This window comes from Leucopleurus acutus (genome assembly GCF_964270905.1).
Source record: "Leucopleurus acutus genome assembly, chromosome: 4".
Classification (NCBI taxonomy): Eukaryota; Metazoa; Chordata; class Mammalia; order Artiodactyla; family Delphinidae; genus Leucopleurus; species Leucopleurus acutus.
In genome coordinates, this window is record NC_139146.1 from 38,913,259 (window position 1) to 38,926,360 (window position 13,102).

Here is a 13,102-nt window from a genome sequence, read left to right on the forward strand (position 1 = left end):
TTAAAATCTTTGCTTATCACAAGGAGACCTGAGGCAATTTACCCAACCAAATCCCTCTTAATCCTAATACTTTTCTTAATGTGGTTGTTTTGAATTTGAGCCTTCACATTTAGAACATCACCAAACTCCTAATTTCCTGACTTGTCTTCTAAACTGCTCCCTAGAGAAGTGTCCAGCTCTTCTTTCTACATCCTCATGGGTTTCCTTACTACTTCTGCGAGTGTGGAATTTATTCTTCCACTAAACTCCCCCTACTATGATTATGTGTGCACCCCACTCAGAATATATCAGAGAATATTTATTTAGCTGTTTTAACTGAAAGGACAGACACTAGTTTATTTAACTTATTATCATTAACACAGTGCCCAGCACATAAGGAGGATCCATGAATATTCGTTGAATGAATTAATGACTGAATACATGATCACTAGCTCCATTTTTCTGATTGCTCTTGTGGTTGTTTGAGTCCATGGAGAGGCAGACGTCAAGGCAAAATTACATGTACAAGGGATTTCTTAGGGAAATTGTGAATGCTAGAGGTGAGGCATCAGAGTAGGTGGGGAGAGCCATCAGACCACAGAGATGGTCATATACCTGTGAAAGAAGAGGGGTAAGGAAAGATTGAGTAGGAAGAACCTCCAGACCGAGGACAGTGGTCTGAGAAAGCCCTCTAGACTGATGGGAGTTCCTGAGCTGATGGCACCCATGGGCAGAGTCCCACATCAGGAGAAATGGGCCAGAACCAGAGTCCCTATCAGGTTCAGTCATTGGGTGGGGCCAGCCTGAGGGAAGGTGGTCTCAGCATTCATGGTTGTGGCAGTTGGGTGGCCTGACAGTCAAGTACACTCCCTGCAGCTAGTACTCCTGGAGAAAGATCTGAGCATAGGAGTTCTGTGGCCACTAAAGTACGTCTCTGATGCCATACAGATCCACTTCTTCATACAAGTTCACCACTTGTTTTCTTGGACCATTTCTGGTCTACTTGTCTTAGTTCTGGTCCTCTGAGAAGCAAACATCAAGATAGGACCAGGGGAGTTAGTGGTAGAAACACCTGTGAAGGGTAAAGTTAAGAAAGCAGAAGTGGGCAGGGAGAGATTTCAGACCACGATGCAGGCCTGACATCTATGAAGAGAGAGACAGAAGGGAGGAGATGGGGTAGGAGGAATGTCAGACAGTAGCATCAGTCTATGAAAGTTTCACCTGGGTCAATGGGGACTCTTGCAGCCAATGTTGCCAACTGAAGTCACCCTTCATTTCATGAGCAGGTTTAGTGTCCCACTGCCCAGCCATTGGCTGTGAGCAACCCTGGGGAAGCATGGCTTCAGCACATACACAGTGGTGAATCAGAGGTGTACCTGCTGGGGCTGTCATTCAACTATTTCTTCCCAATGCAAATGACCTGGGCAGCACATTTTCATGGATGCCTCATCTGTTCCTGAGATAACCATTCTGTCTTAAACACAACACTGACTCCTAAAATGTGGTGGGAAGATTCTCACACCAGGGTTTCATGGGATGTAACACAAAGATAATCAGATACTAAGCTGCTATTTTCCTTTTGCAACAGCTCTGGTCCTATTGATGCATCTCTAGATGATTATCATCCTATACACTCCCGGGCAACACTTACCACAAATGACCTGACCCTTCACAGAGCCTTTAATTATGCAGGCAGACTGTGTTTACTGTCTTCATGCATGGAAGGACAGAGTAATGGGAGAGGAGGAGGGAAGGGCAATTACAAAGGTATTACATGTATTTATGTAGATGTCAAAGCCAGTTTGTCTTGGAATATTGATATTGAAGTGGTGGGAGTTCATCTCAAGACCTGTTAAATAAGAAAGACATTTTGTCTCTTCTCTACATAGAGATTACGATAAAATGACTGAGGAGATTAAGGGAAGGAAAAGTAACATGTATTGAATACCTGCCACGTGCCAGGTATGAGGCTGGATGGTTCTGCAAGTATTTTTACCTTTAAATCTCACAACAACCCTAAGAGGTAGTTGGTAGCATCATTTAAAAAGTAAGGAAATTTAAACTCAAAGAGATGAAGTGACCTGTCTGAATTCCCTTAGCATGTAAATCACAATGTATAAAGGACTAAACAGATTAATTTTCCAGTGGTGTTTATATATACATGATTTTAAACAATTATATAGTTATTTATAATCATAAAAGGTTAGAGCTTATAAACTTCAGAGATCTTACTATAGATTAGGACTTAGGAAACTTTTTCTGTAAAGGACCATATAGTAAATATTTTAGGCTCTGTGGAACAGATAGTTTCTGTCACAACTACTCAACCGTGTGGTTATAGCACAAAAGCAGATATTGACAATATGTAAATGAATGAACATGGCTATGTTCCAATAAGACTCTTTACAAAACTATGCAGTGAACTAGATTTGGCTGATGGGCCGTAATTTGCTGACCTGGGCTTTAGATAAAGAATATCATAGCTCAGTGAGTTGAAGTTACTTGCCCATGGTCATGTTGTATTTACAGGCAGAGCTGATACTAAAATAAAGGTCCTTTCCTCCTAGTGTGTAACGAATCCACTGCACCAAGCTTCTCTTCTAGGACCTTCACCAATTCCAAGATGGGAAAATATGGTACTTACTACAGAGAAGAAAGAGAAGAGAAGGAAAGGCAAGCTGCAGAGGGCCTGGAATTCCACATGCAGCAGGCACTGGGAAGGTACTGTAAGCTAAAGGAAAGTTCCTTGATGATGGAAGGGGGATGCTAGAGATCAGATATAGGAGGATACATTCAGAGGTTACTTATAGTCACCCTAAATAGTGAGATATTTAAAAAGGGCTGCTGTGGTGGTGATTCATGCAATATGCAGATGGCATGGCAGAGGACGTGAGATTTGCTGACCATTTGGGAGCAGAGACGTGGCTTGCGTGTGTGTGGCGGGGGTGGAAGCAGCAGAACGGGCACAGTGGAATCCTAGCTACATGTGTGCATGACTGATACAATGATGGCTCCATAAACAAAACAAGAAATTAAAAGTTACTGAACTGGAAGAAAGATACAGTGTGCAATTGGTGTATCTTAAGAGGTCATAGAAATCTTGCTTTAAATGCCCAACAGCCTGCAATTAATGGCTGCCTCTCAAGGAGAGATTGATGCTAGAGATGCGGTTGGGGAAGCCAGCAGCTCTGGTGCCATCTGAAGGGGAGTGGCATGGACTAGTGACCCAAAGACAGGACCATGGACAAGCTGGGAAAGGGCAGAAGCAAAAGAAGACAAAGTGTCAGTCAGGGACTTAGAAGGAAATCAAGGAAAGGCAACATAGAGGAAACTGGAGGAATATCTGTTTGCAGCTCTCTGTGCCCCTGCATGAAGAGCTAGCTCCTCCCGACATCCCCCCCATATCCCTCCTACACGTGCCATCTCCCATGTGAATCCTCACTCAACTCTCTGGATGGCATAGAAGCATCACCTCATCACCAGGAGGGCTGCCTGTTCCTGCTCCAACTCCACTGAGCTTAGGAGAATGAAAGGCACATTTCTCTGAACCTGAAGGAGTTGTAAGACAGGCCACCCCAAAATATGACACTTTGGTATATTGATTATTTTGAGCTGAAGGCACTTGTAAAATAGCAAAGGCAGGGAGAAGCTTTCTCTGAACTTCCTTTATCTGCTTAAAGACAGATCCTCCAAAAGGAGCTAAATTGTTATGAATCCACTCCCTGGTAGTTTTATCAACCAGGGAAGATGGACTCATCCAGGAAAGGAGACTAGAATTTGACACCACAGGGAGACAAATTTTGTCCCAAAATATCTCACCTCCCATCTATTCTTCTAAGGGCCCATGAATCTTTCCTGAAAATTCCTTACTCTCCTTTAAGTGGACTACAAACCCTTCTCTTATTAAGATCGTATATAAGCTCTCAAATCTCGCTGTGTTTTTGTGCATTCACTTTTTTTCTGTGATGCCTCCACTCATGTATATTAAACATTAATAAATGTGTATGACTTTTCTCCTGGTAATCTGCCTGCCATCAGTTTATTTCATAGTCACGGTGATCAAACCTAGGAGGGTAGAAGGAAAGCTTTTCCTCCCCTGCACAGCTCTCTGAGTCCCCAGATATGTTATACCTGCACCTACCCTTCTGCCTCCAGACCCACACCCATGGAGGAGGGGGCTCTGGGACATTCACAGTATCTCCTGTGAGTCTTCAGGTAGAATTCAATTCAGATGCAAGATGCCTATTGAATGATTACCATACAACCATACAATTGCCTGTTTCTTGGTCAAGTCCAGAGGAAAAAGCAGGTCAGCCCCATGAGGGTAGCAGCAAGGATATCTTGTTCTCACAGTGTCCCTGGCACCTAGCATAGTCACAGGTCCTGGGATATAAAAGATGCAGAAGAAATCATTGTTAAATAAATGAGCATGCGAATGAATGTTTATCAAATGGCAAGGTAAGTATTATAACAGAGATAACAAGTACAATTAAAGCATCAAAGACTCAGGACTTCACTTCCCAGTGCAAAAATAGGAAAGAACTACTGAAATAAAGTAATTTTTGAGCTGGATCTTGAAGAATGAATATGTGTTAATGAGATGAGAATCATAATCTAGAATCTCATTATAATATTTCATATAAATGTGTACATCTTGGAACTAGAAAGTGAGGGGAAGTAGGTTCAGGGGTGACTTATATCTACTCAGGACAGGCATTTGCAGGTGTGGTGATCTCTTTTAACTCTCATAATAGCCCTCTGAGGTAGGTTTTTTAATCATTTCCATTTTAACAATAGGGAAACTGAGGCTCAGGGGAAAATAAAGTTGTTTTCCCAAAGTTGTGCTATTAGATCAGAGTTGACATCCAAAGCTTGCTGGATCCAACTGACTCAGAAAGTAAGATCCACATAGTCAGATGGTTCAAGCGACTGCACCAAGGGTTTGTGTTGGGACATAAAGAGAGACAAAAAGAGACAGACAAATCATCATCACCCTGTAGAAGATCTCAGATACTATATTCCTCGAGCATTTCTTCTGATAAAGTCACAAAATGGGAGATTCTGTATGGAATCATTGCAGTAAGAATGAGTCCGACACTTTACAAAAGCTTTTTAAAGACTGAAGCCATTTGCATCATGCGTCAGCAAGTTGGTCAGCCTTCAAGTTCCAGGAAACTACCAGAATGTCCATAGCAACAGTGAGCGGCTGGCTCAAGCAAAGTGGATGGTGTCTTGGACACAGTTTTCCCTTAAAGATCACTGGTTAGAAGCAGATTAGAGAATGGCAAGCTTGTCCTCCAAACACAGCCAGCCCACCTGCCTCTCTGATAAACAGCGACGAGACAGCAAGACCTTAATCTGCTTTAAAGTTGTTTTGGCCTAAACAGACACAACTGAGGGTATTTGCCTTCAAAAAAATTGGAAAGGAATGGCCATGTTTACCTGCCCTTTAGACCATAGTGACTAGAAACACCATGATTTTCTTATCTATATAAATCCTCAAGTTTCATGGCTAATGTGGGAAGTGATTGAAAGCCAATCTTATCCTGTGGGGAGGCTCTCGCAGGTGTTAGTTTCACATGTACAGCAGAGTGATTCTGTTATACATACACATATAATCTATTCTTTTTCAAATTATTTTCCCATTTAGGTTATTACAGAATATTGAGCAAAGTTCCCTGTACTATACAGCAGGTCCTTGTTGGTTACCTATTTTAAATATAGTAGTGTGTATATGTCAGTCCCAAACTCCCAATTTTTCTCATGAAGAAAACTTTCAAGATCTACTCTCTTAGCTACTTTCAAGTATGCAATGCAGTATTATTAACTCTAGTCATTGTGCTGTACATTCCCCAGGACTTTATTTTATAACTGAAAATGTGTACATTTTGATCCTGTTCACCACTTTTGCCCATTTCCCACCCCATCCTCACCTCAGGCAACCACCAATCTGTTCTCTGTATTCATGAATCCTCCCTTCCATCCTTCCACCCTTCCTTCCTCTTAGATTCCACGTATAAGTGAGATCATACGGTATTTATTGGTTTCCACCTGACATCTCACTTAGCATAATGTACTCAGGGTCCATCTATGTTTTCACAAATGTCAAGGTTTCATTCTTTTTCATGTCTGAACGATATTGTATATACATATTTCATTTTATTTATCTATTTACCCATGATTAGACATTTAGGTGGTTATAGCTTTTTCTTGTTTATGATGTTCATTAACTTAACTTGGTCCAGAAATCTGAGTTTGCCCCTCATTTTTTGGTTATCTGATTTCTATCCAGCCTAATAGTGTGCATTTCCAAGTGTGCCTTGCCACAATCAGATGGTATAACTACAGATGTTAAACTCCTGATTATTTATTGTCTCATTATTAGTTTCTTATGAAAGTCTTGGAGGGAGGGAGCATGGCTTTGTATCTCTGCATCTCTAGAATGCAGTAGAGTCTCACACTTAGTAAGTACCTAAGAGACGTTGAATGAATGCCTCCTTTCTCCACTACACAGGAAAAACTGGCTGAAACTATGATATGAATGCATGATATGGGTTGAAAAATCTTCCCTACTTCCAGCAGGGTTGAGCAGTGACCGGTTTTTTCCTTGAAGTGATAGTCTAGGCAAACTTAAGGACAACCTTAAATTGTCTTACCTGGATTTCTAGCAACTGCAAACCATTACAAGCTGCAACGTCTGACCTCTGTGTTTCTGAATGCTTTCCATTCCATTATACCAGTAAACACATTCTTATGCCCTCAGATTTATCTAAATCAGGTAATCTATTCCTTTTTCTACATTTCCCAGGCTCATACTTTTCTACCTTGAGGACTTCAAACATTTTAGGGATGTGAAAAGATACAATGGGAAAACAAAACTAAACAGAAAAACTTTGACTGACAAAATCAGGTGTACGTGGGTTGGAATCCCAGCTCTGTCATTTGCTAGGTCTGTGACCTTGGAAATATTATGTGACTACATCAAAATTTTTTTTTCTTCATATGAAAATGATCACACTAATCCCCAAGAAATAATGTATGTTAAGTACTTAGCATAGTGTTGAGCACATTGTGGGTGTTCAATATATTCTATAGCCTCCATTCTGTTTTTTTTTTTTAAAACAAAAGATTGGGCAGAAGTCCATCCACTGAAAGTGTATTCAATGCTTGCATGCACTCACTCAACAGGTTTTTTTTTTATGTTTTCCTAGATTTATTGAGATATATTATTATATTGACATATAACATTATGTAAGTTTAAGGTATACAACGTGATGATTTGATACATACATATATTGTGAAATGATTACCACATAAGGTAATCCATTACTATAGTTTAAAATGGTTGCATTATATACTTGAAAGTTATGTGATGTAATGATCAACAGGTATTTTTAAGCACCTAACATATGTATATGGTGAAATGATTACTACATAAGGTAATCCATTACTATAGTTAAAAATGGTTGCATTATATACCTGAAAGTTATGTGAGGTAATGATCAACAGGTATATTTAAGCACCTACACTATTCAGGGCTCTTGGTTAGGGACTGGGATGTGGTGATGCACAGGCAGAGCCAGCCCCTGCCCTCATGGAGACCAAAGACAATAATCAATCTTTCATTGAACAAATGGGAACCGAGCGGTCTATGTGTCAGGATAGTGGGAGATGATAGACCTTCAGACTCCCTTCCCAATTGAGTCTTTCCCTCAAAGGTCTCTTCATGAAGAGAGGTGAATTTCTCTCCTCTTTAAATAACAAATAAGTGGCACTCAGTGTGAATCAAAGTCCCTTCATCTAAAACACTGCAGTGGGCTTCCCTGGTGGCGCAGTGGTTGAGAGTCCGCCTGCCATTGCAGGGGACACGGGTTCATGCCCCAGTCTGGGAAGAACCCACATGCTGCGGAGCGGCTGGGCCTGTGAGCCGTGGCTGCTGAACCTGCGCGTCCGGAGCCTGTGCTCCTCAACGGGAGAGGCCACAACAGTGAGAGGCCCGCGTACCGCAAAAAAAAAAAAAAAAAAAATCACTGCAGTGTGGTAGGGTAAAGGAATGTGTCCAAGGAACCTCCCTCCTGCAGCCAGCCCTGAACCTGCTTCCTCAGAGAAGGGATGGACAAGTGCCAGACAGTCATTCCCTTGATCTTCAACTAATATAAATATTATCATGCCGCTGCTGTGAAAATAAAGTTCTCTCCTTAGTCGTCTTCCTTCGAGATAATTAATAACTGAGTCTGAGGTCTGGTGTATGCATGAGTCCACAAAGACAGGGAGGTGTGGTCAGCTTTAGCGGAGAGGCTGGCAAGGAATTTTCTCTGCCAGGAAATAGGCTCCATGTGTTTCCTAGGGCAGTTCTGATTTCTCTGTGCACAATCTTGGGAGGAACTCAGGTTATCTAATTCAGCTGCTCATCCAATGGGCAACTTTTTCAGACATCCATTTCCTGCTAAAGGGAAGCAAAGATGGATGAGACTGAGAAAGCCTATGAAATACACCCACCCACATGTTTGATGTCCTTTTCTGAATTACTTTTCTGTCTTCTAACTGTAATACTACCACCCCTCCCCTTCAATCTTTGCTTGTTGGTCTAGCACATTCTGGGATTTTTAACTACTAGGCAATGCATTCCAGGACCCTAAGGTCCTGGAAATGGAAGCTGGTTTGTAAACCTGAGTGAAGCGATAATTAATGTTTGCATACAAAGAAGATCTATGTAAGAAGAGAAAGCAAGCTTGCCTTTGCCACATCTCAGTGGAAAACAGTGTGTGTTACAAAACGAGTATGGGCTTTGGGGTCAGATAAACTGGAGTTGATTTTGCCTTCTTGTGGTGTCTACCCAGTCAACTCTTTAAATTCTCTAAATCTTGGGTCCTCATTCGGACAAGAATAATACAACTCAACTCATGAGGTTTTGGGGAGGTTTCAACAAAATAATGGAAGCATGTAAACATAGAAGCTGCTTATAATGTGGTGTATTTTCTCCCTCCCCTCCAAATGTTTGTTTCCTTTTTTTAAAAAAATTATATATCTTATGGAAGCTTAGCTGATTTACAGTGTTGTGATCATTTCTGCTGTACAGCAAAGTGATTTGGTTATACAAATATATACATTCTTTTTCATAGTCTTTTCCATTATAGCTTATCACTCACAGACATAGAGAACAGATGTATGTTTGTTTCCTTGACTCAGCCTCTGAGTGTGCATGTATACAAGTTTTTCTATTCCCTCATAAGACCAGCACTTTTTGAAGAAAAGGGTGCTCCTTCAGGCACAAGCCATTTTACGTTGTGTACAAACGTTCACAGGATGCAGCCCCTGCAGAATAAATCATCCCTCTGAGTTTGAGAATGGCTTTATGTGACAGGTGGGCATGATTTGGCTTTTAGAAATCTGGTGGCTGCAAGGTGGGAAATGGCCAGCTTCATTGCTCTGGCTCCCCGTCTCCTGTCAGGATGTCCCTTTTCAGATTCCCCTACACCTGCAATTAGCAACAGGCAGCCTTTAAAAGCACCTTGCTACACTGAGTATTTTACCTGTCTCTCATGGGAGACCTAAATGCACCTCAATTCTAATAAACCTGGAATTATTCCATTTTATCGAGTTGTAGTCTGACAGCCAGGATGAGAAATCATGAAAACCCAACCACCACATTATCCGTTATCTTTGGGACCAGACTGAAGTGTCTGACACGCCTCAGCCACGGCCTGCCTTCTTAACACGAGCACCCAATGGACTTTAGTTTTAGTTTGTGTGTGTGTCTGTGTGTGAGTTTCTTGTTTCATATTACTATTCGGTTTAATCTTTGTATCCATCATTAGGAAAATGACTGTCCTTGATAGGTGTGTTAGGCTCATATTAATATTTTATTATGTTTCTTCACTAACTCAATTTCAGGTAGAATCCAGTATCTGAAATTAAACTGTACATTTTGAATTTAAAGTGGACATTTTGGATATATTTGTATTACTTCAGTGCATCCCTTATGTCTCAACATCAGCAATATGATAGTATGTGAACAATCCTTTATCTAGACCTAATATGATTATCCACATGAACAGTGATCCATAAGTGTATGTATGTATGCATATATATATATATATATATATATATATATATATATATATACACACACACACACACACACACACACATATATATGAATAACCTCTGTATATGTATAGACAGGCTGATACTGTTTCTTTTTTTTTTTTTTTTTTGGCAGTATGTGGACCTCTCACTGTTGTGGCCTCTCCCATTGCGGAGCACAGGCTCCAGACGCACAGGCTCAGCGGCCATGGCTCACGGGCCCAGCCGCTCCGCGGCATGTGGGATCTTCCCGGACTGGGGCACGAACTCGTGTCCCCTGCATCGGCAGGGGGACTCTCAACCACTGTGCCACCAGGGAAGCCCCTGTTTCTTACATTTACATAAGGCCTCAGCTCGATTACCTCATCTCCCCAGGAGCTGCTTTCCCATCACTAGTACCTGTATATCACTGAATGCCAGATTAGAAAGGTGATCTTCAGAAATGGTTACTGCAATTCTCAAAGAGAATCATGGTTAGGAACACCAACTCTGGTCCTAGACTGATTGGGTTTACCTTGACTGCCATCACTTCCTAGCTATGTGACCCAATGGGCAAGTTATTGATCTTGTTTTGTTTCCATTTCATCATTTGTAATATGAAGGAAAAATTGTATTTACTTCAAAAGGTTGTTGTGAGGATTTAACAAGATATGTACTTGTAACATAGTAGTGTCTGGTTCAAAAGAATCACTCAGTACATGTTAACTATTATTTATTATATTGTATGTGAGCAAACTGAGGTCCAGCAAGGGCATGATCCACCCCCGTCACCATCAAGTTTGCAGTACAAGTTAGGGGATGAACCCAGACTAAGAAATTGGTTTCCAAATAATCACTCTTTAACCACTCTTTGCTCTGTCTGTGACTCTTCACTCACAGACCAAAATATCCTTTGCTTATATGAGCTTCACGAAAAAATCCTTCATCCAGAAAATAAATACCTCTCTGCCTGAGCTAGAAATGAGTAGGCGGTCTCTGACTTTGAAGAGAACAAGGTCTAATGGTAGACACAGACAAAGAAATATACCGTTTCTACATGGTGTGATTGGTGTTATTAGAAATGATGGAAATGGACGTTGCACTCAAGGCTGCAGTGGTTCATTCGGCTGCACAGGTAAGTGTGCAATGGAAACTGAAAGATTCATAGCAGAGGTGACACCTAAGTTGTCATGAGAAGTGTGTTAGAGTACGCCAAAAGGAAACTAATGTGATTCGGGAAGGGTATTATGAGTCTCCTCACCATTCATGCATGCATGTACACATGAAACAAATATTTACTGAGCATCACAATTATCCCCTAGTCCAACCTACCTTCATCTCTTATCTGGATTATTGCAGTTGCTCTGTAACTGGTCTCTCTTCATACAAAACTTACTCCTAGATTATAACCAGAGGGATCTTTGGAAAATGAAAATTTGATCATGACTCCACCATCTGACACCTGCCCACCAACCCTCATGTGATCGAAAGACTACACTATCTGGTTTCTCTTTTTCTTACAGATTTCTCTCACTCCATCTGCCCCCTGCCTTCTGAGATCCAGCCAGACTTTCTTTAGCTCTTACTAGAAACCCCACCTCTCTAGGATTTCTGGCCTCAGAGCACAGATCAGGTGCCCTTACTGCCAATTCTGGTGGCACCACAAGCCTTACACATTCTGAGCATATTTTCTAGTTTAAACTCCATCTTCCTTTGTGTGATTCTTTTCCCCATGCTTCCCTAGTAGACTATGATGCTTTTATTTGCCCTTGCTTCCCAAATGCCAAGCACATTGAATGGGGCATAATAAGTTACTCCATTAAGTTCTGATGATGGCATGAGCCCTGTGCCAAGTAAAGGTAGTGGCCACAATACCAGTTACATACAGGAAGATTGATTAACCAAGTAAATACATTAAGGATAATGGGAGACAGGATTCTCCCATTGGAGAAGGGAACTGCAAACAAGGAAAGGGAGAAGGCTCTCTTGAACCCTGGTTGTAATTGGAGTTTTTGTATTGAACTTCTGGTTGTAAATATAAACAGATAAACAGAAAAAACAGATGTCATTGTGTGTACACATACATATATTCCTTGGTTCCACCTACCTAGAGGACCTAGGTTCCTTAGCTTTGTCCCTGAGAGGGCCTGAAACAAGAGCACACCTAGAACCCAGATCTTGGATTCTAAATACAGTTATCCAAAGAAAGGAACAGTGCTTGTTGGAATGTATCTGATTCCATGGCTAGATTGAAGAAAGTACAAGATCTGAAACATCTTGTTTAGTGATAAAGTAAGAAAGTGCTCAGAGAATGATAGGGGTGTGTCAACGGATATAGAAGCCAGGTTCATGAGGATCCCACTGGCCAAATGTGGAAAAACTTGAGCATCAAAATAATGATAGTAAAGGATTATAACTCATTGAATAAACTAAGAAACCAAGAGTAGATACTGATAAAAATTATATACATGACATATAAATGAAAAGAAAGTTTGATGAAAATGAGATAGCCTCAAAATAACTCCCCACAATATTACTTACTGATTTCAAAGGGGAAAAGAGTGGTTTTATAGTGGAGGAGCATGGCAGAAATTGACTTAATTAAGAAATCAAAATGAACATAATGAGTAATGAGAGAAAGTAAAACTGCGTGTTAACTGATAGGATGCAATATGAAGAATATAACATGGTTTCTATGATATTCTTGCCAAAAATGCATAATCCAAAACATAAATAAATATCAAACAAAGCCAAATTGAAGGGCATTCTACAAAATAGTTGACTCATAACCTTCAAAAATGTCAAAGTTATGAAAATCAAAGACTGAGAAACTCTTATGGATTGATGGAAACTAATGAGAAGTGACAACAAAATGTAACTCCTGATCATGAACTAGCTCTTTATGGTCTAGAGGACAAGTGGGAATATTTGAATAGCATGTGAATGTTAGATGGTGGTAATGTGTCAATGTTAATTTTCTGATTTGAATGTTTTTGTTGTGGCTATTTGGAGAATGTCCTTCTTGGTAAGATAAGGTATTCAGTGCAGATGGAGCACC